Source organism: Brachyhypopomus gauderio, unplaced genomic scaffold (genome assembly GCF_052324685.1).
Source record: "Brachyhypopomus gauderio isolate BG-103 unplaced genomic scaffold, BGAUD_0.2 sc734, whole genome shotgun sequence".
NCBI lineage: Eukaryota > Metazoa > Chordata > Actinopteri > Gymnotiformes > Hypopomidae > Brachyhypopomus > Brachyhypopomus gauderio.
In genome coordinates, this window is record NW_027507554.1 from 1 (window position 1) to 18452 (window position 18452).

The window sequence follows — 18452 nt, forward strand, 5'->3', positions numbered from 1 at the left end:
CTAGGTCAAATGAAATCGGGCGTTTTCAGGCTGGTGTGGCCGTAAGCCATAAAACAATGCAAAGATTATCTAATTATAACAAGAGCAAAACCTGAACAACAGAAATTGCTAGTTTTTTTGCAGAACACATTTAAGCTTGCTAATTGAATGTAAACAGCAACTCAACTATAAAAGTCACACAGCACCTGGCATTCCCAAGCTGTCTCCCATACAAGTATTAACCTGGCCCAAACCTATTTAGCTTGATAATTAAATCTAATAGGCTTACAGCACCTGGTATTCCCAGGTGGTCTCCCATCCAAGTACTAACCAGGCCCAAACGAGCTTAGCTTCCGAGGTCAAATGAGATCGGGCGTTTTCAGGCTGGTGTGGCCGTAAGCCGTAAAACAATGCAAAGATGACCTATTTATAATGAGAGCAAAACCTGAACAACAGACATTGCTAGTTTTTTTTGCAGAACACCTTTAAGCTTGCTAATTGAATGTAAATAGCAACTCAACTATAAAAGTCACACAGCACCTGGTATTCCCAAGCTGTCTCCCATACAAGTATTAACCTGGCCTAAACCTATTTAGCTTCCTAGGTCAAATGAAATCGGGCGTTTTCAGGCTGGTGTGGCCGTAAGCCATAAAACAATGCAAAGATTATCTAATTATAACAAGAGCAAAACCTGAACAACAGAAATTGCTAGTTTTTTTGCAGAACACCTTTAAGCTTGCTAATTGAATGTAAATAGCAACTCAACTATAAAAGTCACACAGCACCTGGTATTCCCAAGCTGTCCCCCATACAAGTATTAACCTGGCCAAAACCTATTTAGCTTCCGAGGTCAAATGAGATCGGGCGTTTTCAGGCTGGTGTGGCCGCAAGCCATAAAACAATGCAAAGATTATCTAATTATAACAAGAGCAAAACCTGAACAACAGAAATTGCTAGTTTTTTTGCAGAACACATTTAAGCTTGCTAATTGAATGTAAACAGCAACTCAACTATAAAAGTCACACAGCACCTGGCATTCCCAAGCTGTCTCCCATACAAGTATTAACCTGGCCCAAACCTATTTAGCTTGATAATTAAATCTAATAGGCTTACAGCACCTGGTATTCCCAGGTGGTCTCCCATCCAAGTACTAACCAGGCCCAAACGAGCTTAGCTTCCGAGGTCAAATGAGATCGGGCGTTTTCAGGCTGGTGTGGCCGTAAGCCGTAAAACAATGCAAAGATGACCTATTTATAATGAGAGCAAAACCTGAACAACAGACATTGCTAGTTTTTTTTGCAGAACACCTTTAAGCTTGCTAATTGAATGTAAATAGCAACTCAACTATAAAAGTCACACAGCACCTGGTATTCCCAAGCTGTCTCCCATACAAGTATTAACCTGGCCTAAACCTATTTAGCTTCCTAGGTCAAATGAAATCGGGCGTTTTCAGGCTGGTGTGGCCGCAAGCCATAAAACAATGCAAAGATTATCTAATTATAACAAGAGCAAAACCTGAACAACAGAAATTGCTAGTTTTTTTGCAGAACACATTTAAGCTTGCTAATTGAATGTAAACAGCAACTCAACTATAAAAGTCACACAGCACCTGGTATTCCCAAGCTGTCTCCCATACAAGTATTAACCTGGCCCAAACCTATTTAGCTTGATAATTAAATCTAATAGGCTTACAGCACCTGGTATTCCCAGGTGGTCTCCCATCCAAGTACTAACCAGGCCCAAACGAGCTTAGCTTCCGAGGTCAAATGAGATCGGGCGTTTTCAGGCTGGTGTGGCCGTAAGCCGTAAAACAATGCAAAGATGACCTATTTATAATGAGAGCAAAACCTGAACAACAGACATTGCTAGTTTTTTTTGCAGAACACCTTTAAGCTTGCTAATTGAATGTAAATAGCAACTCAACTATAAAAGTCACACAGCACCTGGTATTCCCAAGCTGTCTCCCATACAAGTATTAACCTGGCCTAAACCTATTTAGCTTCCTAGGTCAAATAGGATCGGGCGTTTTCAGGCTGGTGTGGCCGTAAGCCATAAAACAATGCAAAGATTATCTAATTATAACAAGAGCAAAACCTGAACAACAGAAATTGCTAGATTTTTGCAGAACACATTTAAGCTTGATAATTAAATCTAATAGGCTTACAGTACCTGGTATTCCCAGGTGGTCTCCCATCCAAGTACTAACCAGGCCCAAACGAGCTTAGCTTCCGAGGTCAAATGAGATCGGGCGTTTTCAGGCTGGTGTGGCCGTAAGCCGTAAAACAATGCAAAGATGACCTATTTATAATGAGAGCAAAACCTGAACAACAGACATTGCTAGTTTTTTTTGCAGAACACCTTTAAGCTTGCTAATTGAATGTAAATAGCAACTCAACTATAAAAGTCACACAGCACCTGGTATTCCCAAGCTGTCTCCCATACAAGTATTAACCTGGCCTAAACCTATTTAGCTTCCTAGGTCAAATGAAATCGGGCGTTTTCAGGCTGGTGTGGCCGTAAGCCATAAAACAATGCAAAGATTATCTAATTATAACAAGAGCAAAACCTGAACAACAGAAATTGCTAGTTTTTTTGCAGAACACATTTAAGCTTGCTAATTGAATGTAAACAGCAACTCAACTATAAAAGTCACACAGCACCTGGTATTCCCAAGCTGTCTCCCATACAAGTATTAACCTGGCCCAAACCTATTTAGCTTGATAATTAAATCTAATAGGCTTACAGCACCTGGTATTCCCAGGTGGTCTCCCATCCAAGTACTAACCAGGCCCAAACAAGCTTAGCTTCCGAGGTCAAATGAGATCGGGCGTTTTCAGGCTGGTGTGGCCGTAAGCCATAAAACAATGCAAAGATGACCTATTTATAATGAGAGCAAAACCTGAACAACAGACATTGCTAGTTTTTTTTGCAGAACACCTTTAAGCTTGCTAATTGAATGTAAATAGCAACTCAACTATAAAAGTCACACAGCACCTGGTATTCCCAAGCTGTCTCCCATACAAGTATTAACCTGGCCTAAACCTATTTAGCTTCCTAGGTCAAATAGGATCGGGCGTTTTCAGGCTGGTGTGGCTGTAAGCCATAAAACAATGCAAAGATTATCTAATTATAACAAGAGCAAAACCTGAACAACAGAAATTGCTAGATTTTTGCAGAACACATTTAAGCTTGATAATTAAATCTAATAGGCTTACAGTACCTGGTATTCCCAGGTGGTCTCCCATCCAAGTACTAACCAGGCCCAAACGAGCTTAGCTTCCGAGGTCAAATGAGATCGGGCGTTTTCAGGCTGGTGTGGCCGTAAGCCGTAAAACAATGCAAAGATGACCTATTTATAATGAGAGCAAAACCTGAACAACAGACATTGCTAGTTTTTTTTGCAGAACACCTTTAAGCTTGCTAATTGAATGTAAATAGCAACTCAACTATAAAAGTCACACAGCACCTGGTATTCCCAAGCTGTCTCCCATACAAGTATTAACCTGGCCTAAACCTATTTAGCTTCCTAGGTCAAATGAAATCGGGCGTTTTCAGGCTGGTGTGGCCGTAAGCCATAAAACAATGCAAAGATTATCTAATTATAACAAGAGCAAAACCTGAACAACAGAAATTGCTAGTTTTTTTGCAGAACACATTTAAGCTTGCTAATTGAATGTAAACAGCAACTCAACTATAAAAGTCACACAGCACCTGGTATTCCCAAGCTGTCTCCCATACAAGTATTAACCTGGCCTAAACCTATTTAGCTTCCTAGGTCAAATGAAATCGGGCGTTTTCAGGCTGGTGTGGCCGTAAGCCATAAAACAATGCAAAGATTATCTAATTATAACAAGAGCAAAACCTGAACAACAGAAATTGCTAGTTTTTTTGCAGAACACATTTAAGCTTGCTAATTGAATGTAAACAGCAACTCAACTATAAAAGTCACACAGCACCTGGTATTCCCAAGCTGTCTCCCATACAAGTATTAACCTGGCCCAAACCTATTTAGCTTGATAATTAAATCTAATAGGCTTACAGCACCTGGTATTCCCAGGTGGTCTCCCATCCAAGTACTAACCAGGCCCAAACGAGCTTAGCTTCCGAGGTCAAATGAGATCGGGCGTTTTCAGGCTGGTGTGGCCGTAAGCCGTAAAACAATGCAAAGATGACCTATTTATAATGAGAGCAAAACCTGAACAACAGACATTGCTAGTTTTTTTTGCAGAACACCTTTAAGCTTGCTAATTGAATGTAAATAGCAACTCAACTATAAAAGTCACACAGCACCTGGTATTCCCAAGCTGTCTCCCATACAAGTATTAACCTGGCCTAAACCTATTTAGCTTCCTAGGTCAAATGAAATCGGGCGTTTTCAGGCTGGTGTGGCCGTAAGCCATAAAACAATGCAAAGATTATCTAATTATAACAAGAGCAAAACCTGAACAACAGAAATTGCTAGTTTTTTTGCAGAACACATTTAAGCTTGCTAATTGAATGTAAACAGCAACTCAACTATAAAAGTCACACAGCACCTGGTATTCCCAAGCTGTCCCCCATACAAGTATTAACCTGGCCAAAACCTATTTAGCTTCCGAGGTCAAATGAGATCGGGCGTTTTCAGGCTGGTGTGGCCGCAAGCCATAAAACAATGCAAAGATTATCTAATTATAACAAGAGCAAAACCTGAACAACAGAAATTGCTAGTTTTTTTGCAGAACACATTTAAGCTTGCTAATTGAATGTAAACAGCAACTCAACTATAAAAGTCACACAGCACCTGGTATTCCCAAGCTGTCTCCCATACAAGTATTAACCTGGCCCAAACCTATTTAGCTTGATAATTAAATCTAATAGGCTTACAGCACCTGGTATTCCCAGGTGGTCTCCCATCCAAGTACTAACCAGGCCCAAACGAGCTTAGCTTCCGAGGTCAAATGAGATCGGGCGTTTTCAGGCTGGTGTGGCCGTAAGCCGTAAAACAATGCAAAGATGACCTATTTATAATGAGAGCAAAACCTGAACAACAGACATTGCTAGTTTTTTTTGCAGAACACCTTTAAGCTTGCTAATTGAATGTAAATAGCAACTCAACTATAAAAGTCACACAGCACCTGGTATTCCCAAGCTGTCTCCCATACAAGTATTAACCTGGCCTAAACCTATTTAGCTTCCTAGGTCAAATGAAATCGGGCGTTTTCAGGCTGGTGTGGCCGTAAGCCATAAAACAATGCAAAGATTATCTAATTATAACAAGAGCAAAACCTGAACAACAGAAATTGCTAGTTTTTTTGCAGAACACATTTAAGCTTGCTAATTGAATGTAAACAGCAACTCAACTATAAAAGTCACACAGCACCTGGCATTCCCAAGCTGTCTCCCATACAAGTATTAACCTGGCCCAAACCTATTTAGCTTGATAATTAAATCTAATAGGCTTACAGCACCTGGTATTCCCAGGTGGTCTCCCATCCAAGTACTAACCAGGCCCAAACGAGCTTAGCTTCCGAGGTCAAATGAGATCGGGCGTTTTCAGGCTGGTGTGGCCGTAAGCCGTAAAACAATGCAAAGATGACCTATTTATAATGAGAGCAAAACCTGAACAACAGACATTGCTAGTTTTTTTTGCAGAACACCTTTAAGCTTGCTAATTGAATGTAAATAGCAACTCAACTATAAAAGTCACACAGCACCTGGTATTCCCAAGCTGTCTCCCATACAAGTATTAACCTGGCCTAAACCTATTTAGCTTCCTAGGTCAAATAGGATCGGGCGTTTTCAGGCTGGTGTGGCCGTAAGCCATAAAACAATGCAAAGATTATCTAATTATAACAAGAGCAAAACCTGAACAACAGAAATTGCTAGATTTTTGCAGAACACATTTAAGCTTGATAATTAAATCTAATAGGCTTACAGTACCTGGTATTCCCAGGTGGTCTCCCATCCAAGTACTAACCAGGCCCAAACGAGCTTAGCTTCCGAGGTCAAATGAGATCGGGCGTTTTCAGGCTGGTGTGGCCGTAAGCCGTAAAACAATGCAAAGATGACCTATTTATAATGAGAGCAAAACCTGAACAACAGACATTGCTAGTTTTTTTTGCAGAACACCTTTAAGCTTGCTAATTGAATGTAAATAGCAACTCAACTATAAAAGTCACACAGCACCTGGTATTCCCAAGCTGTCTCCCATACAAGTATTAACCTGGCCTAAACCTATTTAGCTTCCTAGGTCAAATGAAATCGGGCGTTTTCAGGCTGGTGTGGCCGTAAGCCATAAAACAATGCAAAGATTATCTAATTATAACAAGAGCAAAACCTGAACAACAGAAATTGCTAGTTTTTTTGCAGAACACATTTAAGCTTGCTAATTGAATGTAAACAGCAACTCAACTATAAAAGTCACACAGCACCTGGTATTCCCAAGCTGTCTCCCATACAAGTATTAACCTGGCCCAAACCTATTTAGCTTGATAATTAAATCTAATAGGCTTACAGCACCTGGTATTCCCAGGTGGTCTCCCATCCAAGTACTAACCAGGCCCAAACGAGCTTAGCTTCCGAGGTCAAATGAGATCGGGCGTTTTCAGGCTGGTGTGGCCGTAAGCCGTAAAACAATGCAAAGATGACCTATTTATAATGAGAGCAAAACCTGAACAACAGACATTGCTAGTTTTTTTTGCAGAACACCTTTAAGCTTGCTAATTGAATGTAAATAGCAACTCAACTATAAAAGTCACACAGCACCTGGTATTCCCAAGCTGTCTCCCATACAAGTATTAACCTGGCCTAAACCTATTTAGCTTCCTAGGTCAAATGAAATCGGGCGTTTTCAGGCTGGTGTGGCCGTAAGCCATAAAACAATGCAAAGATTATCTAATTATAACAAGAGCAAAACCTGAACAACAGAAATTGCTAGTTTTTTTGCAGAACACATTTAAGCTTGCTAATTGAATGTAAACAGCAACTCAACTATAAAAGTCACACAGCACCTGGCATTCCCAAGCTGTCTCCCATACAAGTATTAACCTGGCCCAAACCTATTTAGCTTGATAATTAAATCTAATAGGCTTACAGCACCTGGTATTCCCAGGTGGTCTCCCATCCAAGTACTAACCAGGCCCAAACGAGCTTAGCTTCCGAGGTCAAATGAGATCGGGCGTTTTCAGGCTGGTGTGGCCGTAAGCCGTAAAACAATGCAAAGATGACCTATTTATAATGAGAGCAAAACCTGAACAACAGACATTGCTAGTTTTTTTTGCAGAACACCTTTAAGCTTGCTAATTGAATGTAAATAGCAACTCAACTATAAAAGTCACACAGCACCTGGTATTCCCAAGCTGTCTCCCATACAAGTATTAACCTGGCCTAAACCTATTTAGCTTCCTAGGTCAAATGAAATCGGGCGTTTTCAGGCTGGTGTGGCCGTAAGCCATAAAACAATGCAAAGATTATCTAATTATAACAAGAGCAAAACCTGAACAACAGAAATTGCTAGTTTTTTTGCAGAACACATTTAAGCTTGCTAATTGAATGTAAACAGCAACTCAACTATAAAAGTCACACAGCACCTGGTATTCCCAAGCTGTCTCCCATACAAGTATTAACCTGGCCTAAACCTATTTAGCTTCCTAGGTCAAATGAAATCGGGCGTTTTCAGGCTGGTGTGGCCGTAAGCCATAAAACAATGCAAAGATTATCTAATTATAACAAGAGCAAAACCTGAACAACAGAAATTGCTAGTTTTTTTGCAGAACACATTTAAGCTTGCTAATTGAATGTAAACAGCAACTCAACTATAAAAGTCACACAGCACCTGGCATTCCCAAGCTGTCTCCCATACAAGTATTAACCTGGCCCAAACCTATTTAGCTTGATAATTAAATCTAATAGGCTTACAGCACCTGGTATTCCCAGGTGGTCTCCCATCCAAGTACTAACCAGGCCCAAACGAGCTTAGCTTCCGAGGTCAAATGAGATCGGGCGTTTTCAGGCTGGTGTGGCCGTAAGCCGTAAAACAATGCAAAGATGACCTATTTATAATGAGAGCAAAACCTGAACAACAGACATTGCTAGTTTTTTTTGCAGAACACCTTTAAGCTTGCTAATTGAATGTAAATAGCAACTCAACTATAAAAGTCACACAGCACCTGGTATTCCCAAGCTGTCTCCCATACAAGTATTAACCTGGCCTAAACCTATTTAGCTTCCTAGGTCAAATGAAATCGGGCGTTTTCAGGCTGGTGTGGCCGTAAGCCATAAAACAATGCAAAGATTATCTAATTATAACAAGAGCAAAACCTGAACAACAGAAATTGCTAGTTTTTTTGCAGAACACATTTAAGCTTGCTAATTGAATGTAAACAGCAACTCAACTATAAAAGTCACACAGCACCTGGTATTCCCAAGCTGTCTCCCATACAAGTATTAACCTGGCCTAAACCTATTTAGCTTCCTAGGTCAAATGAAATCGGGCGTTTTCAGGCTGGTGTGGCCGTAAGCCATAAAACAATGCAAAGATTATCTAATTATAACAAGAGCAAAACCTGAACAACAGAAATTGCTAGTTTTTTTGCAGAACACATTTAAGCTTGCTAATTGAATGTAAACAGCAACTCAACTATAAAAGTCACACAGCACCTGGTATTCCCAAGCTGTCCCCCATACAAGTATTAACCTGGCCAAAACCTATTTAGCTTCCGAGGTCAAATGAGATCGGGCGTTTTCAGGCTGGTGTGGCCGCAAGCCATAAAACAATGCAAAGATTATCTAATTATAACAAGAGCAAAACCTGAACAACAGAAATTGCTAGTTTTTTTGCAGAACACATTTAAGCTTGCTAATTGAATGTAAACAGCAACTCAACTATAAAAGTCACACAGCACCTGGTATTCCCAAGCTGTCTCCCATACAAGTATTAACCTGGCCCAAACCTATTTAGCTTGATAATTAAATCTAATAGGCTTACAGCACCTGGTATTCCCAGGTGGTCTCCCATCCAAGTACTAACCAGGCCCAAACGAGCTTAGCTTCCGAGGTCAAATGAGATCGGGCGTTTTCAGGCTGGTGTGGCCGTAAGCCGTAAAACAATGCAAAGATGACCTATTTATAATGAGAGCAAAACCTGAACAACAGACATTGCTAGTTTTTTTTGCAGAACACCTTTAAGCTTGCTAATTGAATGTAAATAGCAACTCAACTATAAAAGTCACACAGCACCTGGTATTCCCAAGCTGTCTCCCATACAAGTATTAACCTGGCCTAAACCTATTTAGCTTCCTAGGTCAAATAGGATCGGGCGTTTTCAGGCTGGTGTGGCCGTAAGCCATAAAACAATGCAAAGATTATCTAATTATAACAAGAGCAAAACCTGAACAACAGAAATTGCTAGATTTTTGCAGAACACATTTAAGCTTGATAATTAAATCTAATAGGCTTACAGTACCTGGTATTCCCAGGTGGTCTCCCATCCAAGTACTAACCAGGCCCAAACGAGCTTAGCTTCCGAGGTCAAATGAGATCGGGCGTTTTCAGGCTGGTGTGGCCGTAAGCCGTAAAACAATGCAAAGATGACCTATTTATAATGAGAGCAAAACCTGAACAACAGACATTGCTAGTTTTTTTTGCAGAACACCTTTAAGCTTGCTAATTGAATGTAAATAGCAACTCAACTATAAAAGTCACACAGCACCTGGTATTCCCAAGCTGTCTCCCATACAAGTATTAACCTGGCCTAAACCTATTTAGCTTCCTAGGTCAAATGAAATCGGGCGTTTTCAGGCTGGTGTGGCCGTAAGCCATAAAACAATGCAAAGATTATCTAATTATAACAAGAGCAAAACCTGAACAACAGAAATTGCTAGTTTTTTTGCAGAACACATTTAAGCTTGCTAATTGAATGTAAACAGCAACTCAACTATAAAAGTCACACAGCACCTGGTATTCCCAAGCTGTCTCCCATACAAGTATTAACCTGGCCCAAACCTATTTAGCTTGATAATTAAATCTAATAGGCTTACAGCACCTGGTATTCCCAGGTGGTCTCCCATCCAAGTACTAACCAGGCCCAAACAAGCTTAGCTTCCGAGGTCAAATGAGATCGGGCGTTTTCAGGCTGGTGTGGCCGTAAGCCATAAAACAATGCAAAGATGACCTATTTATAATGAGAGCAAAACCTGAACAACAGACATTGCTAGTTTTTTTTGCAGAACACCTTTAAGCTTGCTAATTGAATGTAAATAGCAACTCAACTATAAAAGTCACACAGCACCTGGTATTCCCAAGCTGTCTCCCATACAAGTATTAACCTGGCCTAAACCTATTTAGCTTCCTAGGTCAAATAGGATCGGGCGTTTTCAGGCTGGTGTGGCTGTAAGCCATAAAACAATGCAAAGATTATCTAATTATAACAAGAGCAAAACCTGAACAACAGAAATTGCTAGATTTTTGCAGAACACATTTAAGCTTGATAATTAAATCTAATAGGCTTACAGTACCTGGTATTCCCAGGTGGTCTCCCATCCAAGTACTAACCAGGCCCAAACGAGCTTAGCTTCCGAGGTCAAATGAGATCGGGCGTTTTCAGGCTGGTGTGGCCGTAAGCCGTAAAACAATGCAAAGATGACCTATTTATAATGAGAGCAAAACCTGAACAACAGACATTGCTAGTTTTTTTTGCAGAACACCTTTAAGCTTGCTAATTGAATGTAAATAGCAACTCAACTATAAAAGTCACACAGCACCTGGTATTCCCAAGCTGTCTCCCATACAAGTATTAACCTGGCCTAAACCTATTTAGCTTCCTAGGTCAAATGAAATCGGGCGTTTTCAGGCTGGTGTGGCCGTAAGCCATAAAACAATGCAAAGATTATCTAATTATAACAAGAGCAAAACCTGAACAACAGAAATTGCTAGTTTTTTTGCAGAACACATTTAAGCTTGCTAATTGAATGTAAACAGCAACTCAACTATAAAAGTCACACAGCACCTGGTATTCCCAAGCTGTCTCCCATACAAGTATTAACCTGGCCTAAACCTATTTAGCTTCCTAGGTCAAATGAAATCGGGCGTTTTCAGGCTGGTGTGGCCGTAAGCCATAAAACAATGCAAAGATTATCTAATTATAACAAGAGCAAAACCTGAACAACAGAAATTGCTAGTTTTTTGCAGAACACATTTAAGCTTGCTAATTGAATGTAAACAGCAACTCAACTATAAAAGTCACACAGCACCTGGTATTCCCAAGCTGTCTCCCATACAAGTATTAACCTGGCCCAAACCTATTTAGCTTGATAATTAAATCTAATAGGCTTACAGCACCTGGTATTCCCAGGTGGTCTCCCATCCAAGTACTAACCAGGCCCAAACGAGCTTAGCTTCCGAGGTCAAATGAGATCGGGCGTTTTCAGGCTGGTGTGGCCGTAAGCCGTAAAACAATGCAAAGATGACCTATTTATAATGAGAGCAAAACCTGAACAACAGACATTGCTAGTTTTTTTTGCAGAACACCTTTAAGCTTGCTAATTGAATGTAAATAGCAACTCAACTATAAAAGTCACACAGCACCTGGTATTCCCAAGCTGTCTCCCATACAAGTATTAACCTGGCCTAAACCTATTTAGCTTCCTAGGTCAAATAGGATCGGGCGTTTTCAGGCTGGTGTGGCCGTAAGCCATAAAACAATGCAAAGATTATCTAATTATAACAAGAGCAAAACCTGAACAACAGAAATTGCTAGATTTTTGCAGAACACATTTAAGCTTGATAATTAAATCTAATAGGCTTACAGTACCTGGTATTCCCAGGTGGTCTCCCATCCAAGTACTAACCAGGCCCAAACGAGCTTAGCTTCCGAGGTCAAATGAGATCGGGCGTTTTCAGGCTGGTGTGGCCGTAAGCCGTAAAACAATGCAAAGATGACCTATTTATAATGAGAGCAAAACCTGAACAACAGACATTGCTAGTTTTTTTTGCAGAACACCTTTAAGCTTGCTAATTGAATGTAAATAGCAACTCAACTATAAAAGTCACACAGCACCTGGTATTCCCAAGCTGTCTCCCATACAAGTATTAACCTGGCCTAAACCTATTTAGCTTCCTAGGTCAAATAGGATCGGGCGTTTTCAGGCTGGTGTGGCCGTAAGCCATAAAACAATGCAAAGATTATCTAATTATAACAAGAGCAAAACCTGAACAACAGAAATTGCTAGATTTTTGCAGAACACATTTAAGCTTGATAATTAAATCTAATAGGCTTACAGTACCTGGTATTCCCAGGTGGTCTCCCATCCAAGTACTAACCAGGCCCAAACGAGCTTAGCTTCCGAGGTCAAATGAGATCGGGCGTTTTCAGGCTGGTGTGGCCGTAAGCCGTAAAACAATGCAAAGATGACCTATTTATAATGAGAGCAAAACCTGAACAACAGACATTGCTAGTTTTTTTTGCAGAACACCTTTAAGCTTGCTAATTGAATGTAAATAGCAACTCAACTATAAAAGTCACACAGCACCTGGTATTCCCAAGCTGTCTCCCATACAAGTATTAACCTGGCCTAAACCTATTTAGCTTCCTAGGTCAAATGAAATCGGGCGTTTTCAGGCTGGTGTGGCCGTAAGCCATAAAACAATGCAAAGATTATCTAATTATAACAAGAGCAAAACCTGAACAACAGAAATTGCTAGTTTTTTTGCAGAACACATTTAAGCTTGCTAATTGAATGTAAACAGCAACTCAACTATAAAAGTCACACAGCACCTGGTATTCCCAAGCTGTCTCCCATACAAGTATTAACCTGGCCCAAACCTATTTAGCTTGATAATTAAATCTAATAGGCTTACAGCACCTGGTATTCCCAGGTGGTCTCCCATCCAAGTACTAACCAGGCCCAAACAAGCTTAGCTTCCGAGGTCAAATGAGATCGGGCGTTTTCAGGCTGGTGTGGCCGTAAGCCATAAAACAATGCAAAGATGACCTATTTATAATGAGAGCAAAACCTGAACAACAGACATTGCTAGTTTTTTTTGCAGAACACCTTTAAGCTTGCTAATTGAATGTAAATAGCAACTCAACTATAAAAGTCACACAGCACCTGGTATTCCCAAGCTGTCTCCCATACAAGTATTAACCTGGCCTAAACCTATTTAGCTTCCTAGGTCAAATAGGATCGGGCGTTTTCAGGCTGGTGTGGCTGTAAGCCATAAAACAATGCAAAGATTATCTAATTATAACAAGAGCAAAACCTGAACAACAGAAATTGCTAGATTTTTGCAGAACACATTTAAGCTTGATAATTAAATCTAATAGGCTTACAGTACCTGGTATTCCCAGGTGGTCTCCCATCCAAGTACTAACCAGGCCCAAACGAGCTTAGCTTCCGAGGTCAAATGAGATCGGGCGTTTTCAGGCTGGTGTGGCCGTAAGCCGTAAAACAATGCAAAGATGACCTATTTATAATGAGAGCAAAACCTGAACAACAGACATTGCTAGTTTTTTTTGCAGAACACCTTTAAGCTTGCTAATTGAATGTAAATAGCAACTCAACTATAAAAGTCACACAGCACCTGGTATTCCCAAGCTGTCTCCCATACAAGTATTAACCTGGCCTAAACCTATTTAGCTTCCTAGGTCAAATGAAATCGGGCGTTTTCAGGCTGGTGTGGCCGTAAGCCATAAAACAATGCAAAGATTATCTAATTATAACAAGAGCAAAACCTGAACAACAGAAATTGCTAGTTTTTTTGCAGAACACATTTAAGCTTGCTAATTGAATGTAAACAGCAACTCAACTATAAAAGTCACACAGCACCTGGTATTCCCAAGCTGTCTCCCATACAAGTATTAACCTGGCCTAAACCTATTTAGCTTCCTAGGTCAAATGAAATCGGGCGTTTTCAGGCTGGTGTGGCCGTAAGCCATAAAACAATGCAAAGATTATCTAATTATAACAAGAGCAAAACCTGAACAACAGAAATTGCTAGTTTTTTTGCAGAACACATTTAAGCTTGCTAATTGAATGTAAACAGCAACTCAACTATAAAAGTCACACAGCACCTGGTATTCCCAAGCTGTCCCCCATACAAGTATTAACCTGGCCAAAACCTATTTAGCTTCCGAGGTCAAATGAGATCGGGCGTTTTCAGGCTGGTGTGGCCGCAAGCCATAAAACAATGCAAAGATTATCTAATTATAACAAGAGCAAAACCTGAACAACAGAAATTGCTAGTTTTTTTGCAGAACACATTTAAGCTTGCTAATTGAATGTAAACAGCAACTCAACTATAAAAGTCACACAGCACCTGGTATTCCCAAGCTGTCTCCCATACAAGTATTAACCTGGCCCAAACCTATTTAGCTTGATAATTAAATCTAATAGGCTTACAGCACCTGGTATTCCCAGGTGGTCTCCCATCCAAGTACTAACCAGGCCCAAACGAGCTTAGCTTCCGAGGTCAAATGAGATCGGGCGTTTTCAGGCTGGTGTGGCCGTAAGCCGTAAAACAATGCAAAGATGACCTATTTATAATGAGAGCAAAACCTGAACAACAGACATTGCTAGTTTTTTTTGCAGAACACCTTTAAGCTTGCTAATTGAATGTAAATAGCAACTCAACTATAAAAGTCACACAGCACCTGGTATTCCCAAGCTGTCTCCCATACAAGTATTAACCTGGCCTAAACCTATTTAGCTTCCTAGGTCAAATGAAATCGGGCGTTTTCAGGCTGGTGTGGCCGTAAGCCATAAAACAATGCAAAGATTATCTAATTATAACAAGAGCAAAACCTGAACAACAGAAATTGCTAGTTTTTTTGCAGAACACATTTAAGCTTGCTAATTGAATGTAAACAGCAACTCAACTATAAAAGTCACACAGCACCTGGCATTCCCAAGCTGTCTCCCATACAAGTATTAACCTGGCCCAAACCTATTTAGCTTGATAATTAAATCTAATAGGCTTACAGCACCTGGTATTCCCAGGTGGTCTCCCATCCAAGTACTAACCAGGCCCAAACGAGCTTAGCTTCCGAGGTCAAATGAGATCGGGCGTTTTCAGGCTGGTGTGGCCGTAAGCCGTAAAACAATGCAAAGATGACCTATTTATAATGAGAGCAAAACCTGAACAACAGACATTGCTAGTTTTTTTTGCAGAACACCTTTAAGCTTGCTAATTGAATGTAAATAGCAACTCAACTATAAAAGTCACACAGCACCTGGTATTCCCAAGCTGTCTCCCATACAAGTATTAACCTGGCCTAAACCTATTTAGCTTCCTAGGTCAAATGAAATCGGGCGTTTTCAGGCTGGTGTGGCCGTAAGCCATAAAACAATGCAAAGATTATCTAATTATAACAAGAGCAAAACCTGAACAACAGAAATTGCTAGTTTTTTTGCAGAACACATTTAAGCTTGCTAATTGAATGTAAACAGCAACTCAACTATAAAAGTCACACAGCACCTGGCATTCCCAAGCTGTCTCCCATACAAGTATTAACCTGGCCCAAACCTATTTAGCTTGATAATTAAATCTAATAGGCTTACAGCACCTGGTATTCCCAGGTGGTCTCCCATCCAAGTACTAACCAGGCCCAAACGAGCTTAGCTTCCGAGGTCAAATGAGATCGGGCGTTTTCAGGCTGGTGTGGCCGTAAGCCGTAAAACAATGCAAAGATGACCTATTTATAATGAGAGCAAAACCTGAACAACAGACATTGCTAGTTTTTTTTGCAGAACACCTTTAAGCTTGCTAATTGAATGTAAATAGCAACTCAACTATAAAAGTCACACAGCACCTGGTATTCCCAAGCTGTCTCCCATACAAGTATTAACCTGGCCTAAACCTATTTAGCTTCCTAGGTCAAATGAAATCGGGCGTTTTCAGGCTGGTGTGGCCGTAAGCCATAAAACAATGCAAAGATTATCTAATTATAACAAGAGCAAAACCTGAACAACAGAAATTGCTAGTTTTTTTGCAGAACACATTTAAGCTTGCTAATTGAATGTAAACAGCAACTCAACTATAAAAGTCACACAGCACCTGGTATTCCCAAGCTGTCTCCCATACAAGTATTAACCTGGCCTAAACCTATTTAGCTTCCTAGGTCAAATGAAATCGGGCGTTTTCAGGCTGGTGTGGCCGTAAGCCATAAAACAATGCAAAGATTATCTAATTATAACAAGAGCAAAACCTGAACAACAGAAATTGCTAGTTTTTTTGCAGAACACATTTAAGCTTGCTAATTGAATGTAAACAGCAACTCAACTATAAAAGTCACACAGCACCTGGTATTCCCAAGCTGTCCCCCATACAAGTATTAACCTGGCCAAAACCTATTTAGCTTCCGAGGTCAAATGAGATCGGGCGTTTTCAGGCTGGTGTGGCCGCAAGCCATAAAACAATGCAAAGATTATCTAATTATAACAAGAGCAAAACCTGAACAACAGAAATTGCTAGTTTTTTTGCAGAACACATTTAAGCTTGCTAATTGAATGTAAACAGCAACTCAACTATAAAAGTCACACAGCACCTGGTATTCCCAAGCTGTCTCCCATACAAGTATTAACCTGGCCCAAACCTATTTAGCTTGATAATTAAATCTAATAGGCTTACAGCACCTGGTATTCCCAGGTGGTCTCCCATCCAAGTACTAACCAGGCCCAAACGAGCTTAGCTTCCGAGGTCAAATGAGATCGGGCGTTTTCAGGCTGGTGTGGCCGTAAGCCGTAAAACAATGCAAAGATGACCTATTTATAATGAGAGCAAAACCTGAACAACAGACATTGCTAGTTTTTTTTGCAGAACACCTTTAAGCTTGCTAATTGAATGTAAATAGCAACTCAACTATAAAAGTCACACAGCACCTGGTATTCCCAAGCTGTCTCCCATACAAGTATTAACCTGGCCTAAACCTATTTAGCTTCCTAGGTCAAATGAAATCGGGCGTTTTCAGGCTGGTGTGGCCGTAAGCCATAAAACAATGCAAAGATTATCTAATTATAACAAGAGCAAAACCTGAACAACAGAAATTGCTAGTTTTTTTGCAGAACACATTTAAGCTTGCTAATTGAATGTAAACAGCAACTCAACTATAAAAGTCACACAGCACCTGGCATTCCCAAGCTGTCTCCCATACAAGTATTAACCTGGCCCAAACCTATTTAGCTTGATAATTAAATCTAATAGGCTTACAGCACCTGGTATTCCCAGGTGGTCTCCCATCCAAGTACTAACCAGGCCCAAACGAGCTTAGCTTCCGAGGTCAAATGAGATCGGGCGTTTTCAGGCTGGTGTGGCCGTAAGCCGTAAAACAATGCAAAGATGACCTATTTATAATGAGAGCAAAACCTGAACAACAGACATTGCTAGTTTTTTTTGCAGAACACCTTTAAGCTTGCTAATTGAATGTAAATAGCAACTCAACTATAAAAGTCACACAGCACCTGGTATTCCCAAGCTGTCTCCCATACAAGTATTAACCTGGCCTAAACCTATTTAGCTTCCTAGGTCAAATGAAATCGGGCGTTTTCAGGCTGGTGTGGCCGTAAGCCATAAAACAATGCAAAGATTATCTAATTATAACAAGAGCAAAACCTGAACAACAGAAATTGCTAGTTTTTTTGCAGAACACCTTTAAGCTTGCTAATTGAATGTAAATAGCAACTCAACTATAAAAGTCACACAGCACCTGGTATTCCCAAGCTGTCCCCCATACAAGTATTAACCTGGCCAAAACCTATTTAGCTTCCGAGGTCAAATGAGATCGGGCGTTTTCAGGCTGGTGTGGCCGCAAGCCATAAAACAATGCAAAGATTATCTAATTATAACAAGAGCAAAACCTGAACAACAGAAATTGCTAGTTTTTTTGCAGAACACATTTAAGCTTGCTAATTGAATGTAAACAGCAACTCAACTATAAAAGTCACACAGCACCTGGCATTCCCAAGCTGTCTCCCATACAAGTATTAACCTGGCCCAAACCTATTTAGCTTGATAATTAAATCTAATAGGCTTACAGCACCTGGTATTCCCAGGTGGTCTCCCATCCAAGTACTAACCAGGCCCAAACGAGCTTAGCTTCCGAGGTCAAATGAGATCGGGCGTTTTCAGGCTGGTGTGGCCGTAAGCCGTAAAACAATGCAAAGATGACCTATTTATAATGAGAGCAAAACCTGAACAACAGACATTGCTAGTTTTTTTTGCAGAACACCTTTAAGCTTGCTAATTGAATGTAAATAGCAACTCAACTATAAAAGTCACACAGCACCTGGTATTCCCAAGCTGTCTCCCATACAAGTATTAACCTGGCCTAAACCTATTTAGCTTCCTAGGTCAAATGAAATCGGGCGTTTTCAGGCTGGTGTGGCCGCAAGCCATAAAACAATGCAAAGATTATCTAATTATAACAAGAGCAAAACCTGAACAACAGAAATTGCTAGTTTTTTTGCAGAACACATTTAAGCTTGCTAATTGAATGTAAACAG

At 40.4% G+C, this 18452-nt stretch overlaps 28 non-coding genes and 38 pseudogenes across 28 annotated transcripts; all 66 read right to left on the reverse strand.

Annotated features, from left to right (window-relative positions):
- Nucleotides 1-261: 261 nt before the first annotated feature.
- On the reverse strand, nucleotides 262-380 carry LOC143507669 (5S ribosomal RNA). Its single transcript, XR_013128917.1, has one exon. It is a non-coding gene; the product is annotated as a 5S ribosomal RNA (ribosomal RNA).
- A 127-nt stretch (nucleotides 381-507) lies between these two features.
- On the reverse strand, nucleotides 508-626 carry LOC143507700 (5S ribosomal RNA; annotated as a pseudogene).
- Nucleotides 627-752: 126 nt separating this feature from the next.
- LOC143507671 (5S ribosomal RNA) lies at nucleotides 753-871 on the reverse strand (annotated as a pseudogene).
- Nucleotides 872-1085: 214 nt separating this feature from the next.
- LOC143507752 (5S ribosomal RNA) lies at nucleotides 1086-1204 on the reverse strand. The gene has a single exon (XR_013128929.1). It is a non-coding gene; the product is annotated as a 5S ribosomal RNA (ribosomal RNA).
- Nucleotides 1205-1664: 460 nt separating this feature from the next.
- Nucleotides 1665-1783, reverse strand: LOC143507763 (5S ribosomal RNA). Its single transcript, XR_013128940.1, has one exon. It is a non-coding gene; the product is annotated as a 5S ribosomal RNA (ribosomal RNA).
- A 127-nt stretch (nucleotides 1784-1910) lies between these two features.
- Nucleotides 1911-2029, reverse strand: LOC143507682 (5S ribosomal RNA; annotated as a pseudogene).
- Nucleotides 2030-2136: 107 nt separating this feature from the next.
- LOC143507774 (5S ribosomal RNA) lies at nucleotides 2137-2255 on the reverse strand. Its single transcript, XR_013128950.1, has one exon. It is a non-coding gene; the product is annotated as a 5S ribosomal RNA (ribosomal RNA).
- Nucleotides 2256-2382: 127 nt separating this feature from the next.
- LOC143507701 (5S ribosomal RNA) lies at nucleotides 2383-2501 on the reverse strand (annotated as a pseudogene).
- A 214-nt stretch (nucleotides 2502-2715) lies between these two features.
- Nucleotides 2716-2834, reverse strand: LOC143507767 (5S ribosomal RNA). The gene has a single exon (XR_013128944.1). It is a non-coding gene; the product is annotated as a 5S ribosomal RNA (ribosomal RNA).
- A 127-nt stretch (nucleotides 2835-2961) lies between these two features.
- Nucleotides 2962-3080, reverse strand: LOC143507693 (5S ribosomal RNA; annotated as a pseudogene).
- A 107-nt stretch (nucleotides 3081-3187) lies between these two features.
- On the reverse strand, nucleotides 3188-3306 carry LOC143507776 (5S ribosomal RNA). The gene has a single exon (XR_013128952.1). It is a non-coding gene; the product is annotated as a 5S ribosomal RNA (ribosomal RNA).
- A 127-nt stretch (nucleotides 3307-3433) lies between these two features.
- LOC143507702 (5S ribosomal RNA) lies at nucleotides 3434-3552 on the reverse strand (annotated as a pseudogene).
- Nucleotides 3553-3678: 126 nt separating this feature from the next.
- LOC143507703 (5S ribosomal RNA) lies at nucleotides 3679-3797 on the reverse strand (annotated as a pseudogene).
- Nucleotides 3798-4011: 214 nt separating this feature from the next.
- Nucleotides 4012-4130, reverse strand: LOC143507775 (5S ribosomal RNA). The gene has a single exon (XR_013128951.1). It is a non-coding gene; the product is annotated as a 5S ribosomal RNA (ribosomal RNA).
- Nucleotides 4131-4257: 127 nt separating this feature from the next.
- On the reverse strand, nucleotides 4258-4376 carry LOC143507704 (5S ribosomal RNA; annotated as a pseudogene).
- A 126-nt stretch (nucleotides 4377-4502) lies between these two features.
- LOC143507673 (5S ribosomal RNA) lies at nucleotides 4503-4621 on the reverse strand (annotated as a pseudogene).
- Nucleotides 4622-4835: 214 nt separating this feature from the next.
- LOC143507786 (5S ribosomal RNA) lies at nucleotides 4836-4954 on the reverse strand. The gene has a single exon (XR_013128962.1). It is a non-coding gene; the product is annotated as a 5S ribosomal RNA (ribosomal RNA).
- A 127-nt stretch (nucleotides 4955-5081) lies between these two features.
- LOC143507705 (5S ribosomal RNA) lies at nucleotides 5082-5200 on the reverse strand (annotated as a pseudogene).
- Nucleotides 5201-5414: 214 nt separating this feature from the next.
- LOC143507676 (5S ribosomal RNA) lies at nucleotides 5415-5533 on the reverse strand. Its single transcript, XR_013128919.1, has one exon. It is a non-coding gene; the product is annotated as a 5S ribosomal RNA (ribosomal RNA).
- Nucleotides 5534-5660: 127 nt separating this feature from the next.
- Nucleotides 5661-5779, reverse strand: LOC143507683 (5S ribosomal RNA; annotated as a pseudogene).
- A 107-nt stretch (nucleotides 5780-5886) lies between these two features.
- Nucleotides 5887-6005, reverse strand: LOC143507777 (5S ribosomal RNA). Its single transcript, XR_013128953.1, has one exon. It is a non-coding gene; the product is annotated as a 5S ribosomal RNA (ribosomal RNA).
- Nucleotides 6006-6132: 127 nt separating this feature from the next.
- LOC143507706 (5S ribosomal RNA) lies at nucleotides 6133-6251 on the reverse strand (annotated as a pseudogene).
- A 214-nt stretch (nucleotides 6252-6465) lies between these two features.
- On the reverse strand, nucleotides 6466-6584 carry LOC143507687 (5S ribosomal RNA). Its single transcript, XR_013128920.1, has one exon. It is a non-coding gene; the product is annotated as a 5S ribosomal RNA (ribosomal RNA).
- Nucleotides 6585-6711: 127 nt separating this feature from the next.
- On the reverse strand, nucleotides 6712-6830 carry LOC143507707 (5S ribosomal RNA; annotated as a pseudogene).
- A 214-nt stretch (nucleotides 6831-7044) lies between these two features.
- On the reverse strand, nucleotides 7045-7163 carry LOC143507698 (5S ribosomal RNA). The gene has a single exon (XR_013128921.1). It is a non-coding gene; the product is annotated as a 5S ribosomal RNA (ribosomal RNA).
- A 127-nt stretch (nucleotides 7164-7290) lies between these two features.
- LOC143507708 (5S ribosomal RNA) lies at nucleotides 7291-7409 on the reverse strand (annotated as a pseudogene).
- A 126-nt stretch (nucleotides 7410-7535) lies between these two features.
- LOC143507710 (5S ribosomal RNA) lies at nucleotides 7536-7654 on the reverse strand (annotated as a pseudogene).
- A 214-nt stretch (nucleotides 7655-7868) lies between these two features.
- LOC143507709 (5S ribosomal RNA) lies at nucleotides 7869-7987 on the reverse strand. Its single transcript, XR_013128922.1, has one exon. It is a non-coding gene; the product is annotated as a 5S ribosomal RNA (ribosomal RNA).
- Nucleotides 7988-8114: 127 nt separating this feature from the next.
- LOC143507711 (5S ribosomal RNA) lies at nucleotides 8115-8233 on the reverse strand (annotated as a pseudogene).
- A 126-nt stretch (nucleotides 8234-8359) lies between these two features.
- LOC143507712 (5S ribosomal RNA) lies at nucleotides 8360-8478 on the reverse strand (annotated as a pseudogene).
- A 126-nt stretch (nucleotides 8479-8604) lies between these two features.
- LOC143507674 (5S ribosomal RNA) lies at nucleotides 8605-8723 on the reverse strand (annotated as a pseudogene).
- A 214-nt stretch (nucleotides 8724-8937) lies between these two features.
- LOC143507720 (5S ribosomal RNA) lies at nucleotides 8938-9056 on the reverse strand. The gene has a single exon (XR_013128923.1). It is a non-coding gene; the product is annotated as a 5S ribosomal RNA (ribosomal RNA).
- Nucleotides 9057-9183: 127 nt separating this feature from the next.
- On the reverse strand, nucleotides 9184-9302 carry LOC143507684 (5S ribosomal RNA; annotated as a pseudogene).
- A 107-nt stretch (nucleotides 9303-9409) lies between these two features.
- On the reverse strand, nucleotides 9410-9528 carry LOC143507778 (5S ribosomal RNA). Its single transcript, XR_013128954.1, has one exon. It is a non-coding gene; the product is annotated as a 5S ribosomal RNA (ribosomal RNA).
- Nucleotides 9529-9655: 127 nt separating this feature from the next.
- On the reverse strand, nucleotides 9656-9774 carry LOC143507713 (5S ribosomal RNA; annotated as a pseudogene).
- A 214-nt stretch (nucleotides 9775-9988) lies between these two features.
- On the reverse strand, nucleotides 9989-10107 carry LOC143507768 (5S ribosomal RNA). The gene has a single exon (XR_013128945.1). It is a non-coding gene; the product is annotated as a 5S ribosomal RNA (ribosomal RNA).
- A 127-nt stretch (nucleotides 10108-10234) lies between these two features.
- LOC143507694 (5S ribosomal RNA) lies at nucleotides 10235-10353 on the reverse strand (annotated as a pseudogene).
- A 107-nt stretch (nucleotides 10354-10460) lies between these two features.
- LOC143507779 (5S ribosomal RNA) lies at nucleotides 10461-10579 on the reverse strand. Its single transcript, XR_013128955.1, has one exon. It is a non-coding gene; the product is annotated as a 5S ribosomal RNA (ribosomal RNA).
- Nucleotides 10580-10706: 127 nt separating this feature from the next.
- On the reverse strand, nucleotides 10707-10825 carry LOC143507714 (5S ribosomal RNA; annotated as a pseudogene).
- A 126-nt stretch (nucleotides 10826-10951) lies between these two features.
- LOC143507715 (5S ribosomal RNA) lies at nucleotides 10952-11070 on the reverse strand (annotated as a pseudogene).
- Nucleotides 11071-11283: 213 nt separating this feature from the next.
- Nucleotides 11284-11402, reverse strand: LOC143507732 (5S ribosomal RNA). The gene has a single exon (XR_013128924.1). It is a non-coding gene; the product is annotated as a 5S ribosomal RNA (ribosomal RNA).
- A 127-nt stretch (nucleotides 11403-11529) lies between these two features.
- On the reverse strand, nucleotides 11530-11648 carry LOC143507685 (5S ribosomal RNA; annotated as a pseudogene).
- A 107-nt stretch (nucleotides 11649-11755) lies between these two features.
- LOC143507780 (5S ribosomal RNA) lies at nucleotides 11756-11874 on the reverse strand. Its single transcript, XR_013128956.1, has one exon. It is a non-coding gene; the product is annotated as a 5S ribosomal RNA (ribosomal RNA).
- Nucleotides 11875-12001: 127 nt separating this feature from the next.
- On the reverse strand, nucleotides 12002-12120 carry LOC143507686 (5S ribosomal RNA; annotated as a pseudogene).
- Nucleotides 12121-12227: 107 nt separating this feature from the next.
- On the reverse strand, nucleotides 12228-12346 carry LOC143507781 (5S ribosomal RNA). The gene has a single exon (XR_013128957.1). It is a non-coding gene; the product is annotated as a 5S ribosomal RNA (ribosomal RNA).
- A 127-nt stretch (nucleotides 12347-12473) lies between these two features.
- Nucleotides 12474-12592, reverse strand: LOC143507716 (5S ribosomal RNA; annotated as a pseudogene).
- Nucleotides 12593-12806: 214 nt separating this feature from the next.
- On the reverse strand, nucleotides 12807-12925 carry LOC143507770 (5S ribosomal RNA). The gene has a single exon (XR_013128946.1). It is a non-coding gene; the product is annotated as a 5S ribosomal RNA (ribosomal RNA).
- Nucleotides 12926-13052: 127 nt separating this feature from the next.
- On the reverse strand, nucleotides 13053-13171 carry LOC143507695 (5S ribosomal RNA; annotated as a pseudogene).
- A 107-nt stretch (nucleotides 13172-13278) lies between these two features.
- LOC143507782 (5S ribosomal RNA) lies at nucleotides 13279-13397 on the reverse strand. Its single transcript, XR_013128958.1, has one exon. It is a non-coding gene; the product is annotated as a 5S ribosomal RNA (ribosomal RNA).
- Nucleotides 13398-13524: 127 nt separating this feature from the next.
- Nucleotides 13525-13643, reverse strand: LOC143507717 (5S ribosomal RNA; annotated as a pseudogene).
- A 126-nt stretch (nucleotides 13644-13769) lies between these two features.
- LOC143507718 (5S ribosomal RNA) lies at nucleotides 13770-13888 on the reverse strand (annotated as a pseudogene).
- A 126-nt stretch (nucleotides 13889-14014) lies between these two features.
- Nucleotides 14015-14133, reverse strand: LOC143507675 (5S ribosomal RNA; annotated as a pseudogene).
- Nucleotides 14134-14347: 214 nt separating this feature from the next.
- On the reverse strand, nucleotides 14348-14466 carry LOC143507743 (5S ribosomal RNA). Its single transcript, XR_013128925.1, has one exon. It is a non-coding gene; the product is annotated as a 5S ribosomal RNA (ribosomal RNA).
- A 127-nt stretch (nucleotides 14467-14593) lies between these two features.
- On the reverse strand, nucleotides 14594-14712 carry LOC143507719 (5S ribosomal RNA; annotated as a pseudogene).
- A 214-nt stretch (nucleotides 14713-14926) lies between these two features.
- Nucleotides 14927-15045, reverse strand: LOC143507749 (5S ribosomal RNA). Its single transcript, XR_013128926.1, has one exon. It is a non-coding gene; the product is annotated as a 5S ribosomal RNA (ribosomal RNA).
- Nucleotides 15046-15172: 127 nt separating this feature from the next.
- Nucleotides 15173-15291, reverse strand: LOC143507721 (5S ribosomal RNA; annotated as a pseudogene).
- A 214-nt stretch (nucleotides 15292-15505) lies between these two features.
- Nucleotides 15506-15624, reverse strand: LOC143507750 (5S ribosomal RNA). The gene has a single exon (XR_013128927.1). It is a non-coding gene; the product is annotated as a 5S ribosomal RNA (ribosomal RNA).
- A 127-nt stretch (nucleotides 15625-15751) lies between these two features.
- LOC143507722 (5S ribosomal RNA) lies at nucleotides 15752-15870 on the reverse strand (annotated as a pseudogene).
- A 126-nt stretch (nucleotides 15871-15996) lies between these two features.
- Nucleotides 15997-16115, reverse strand: LOC143507724 (5S ribosomal RNA; annotated as a pseudogene).
- A 126-nt stretch (nucleotides 16116-16241) lies between these two features.
- On the reverse strand, nucleotides 16242-16360 carry LOC143507677 (5S ribosomal RNA; annotated as a pseudogene).
- Nucleotides 16361-16574: 214 nt separating this feature from the next.
- LOC143507751 (5S ribosomal RNA) lies at nucleotides 16575-16693 on the reverse strand. The gene has a single exon (XR_013128928.1). It is a non-coding gene; the product is annotated as a 5S ribosomal RNA (ribosomal RNA).
- A 127-nt stretch (nucleotides 16694-16820) lies between these two features.
- LOC143507725 (5S ribosomal RNA) lies at nucleotides 16821-16939 on the reverse strand (annotated as a pseudogene).
- A 214-nt stretch (nucleotides 16940-17153) lies between these two features.
- LOC143507753 (5S ribosomal RNA) lies at nucleotides 17154-17272 on the reverse strand. Its single transcript, XR_013128930.1, has one exon. It is a non-coding gene; the product is annotated as a 5S ribosomal RNA (ribosomal RNA).
- Nucleotides 17273-17399: 127 nt separating this feature from the next.
- LOC143507726 (5S ribosomal RNA) lies at nucleotides 17400-17518 on the reverse strand (annotated as a pseudogene).
- Nucleotides 17519-17644: 126 nt separating this feature from the next.
- Nucleotides 17645-17763, reverse strand: LOC143507678 (5S ribosomal RNA; annotated as a pseudogene).
- Nucleotides 17764-17977: 214 nt separating this feature from the next.
- LOC143507754 (5S ribosomal RNA) lies at nucleotides 17978-18096 on the reverse strand. The gene has a single exon (XR_013128931.1). It is a non-coding gene; the product is annotated as a 5S ribosomal RNA (ribosomal RNA).
- Between the last annotated feature and the right edge of the window lie 356 nt (nucleotides 18097-18452).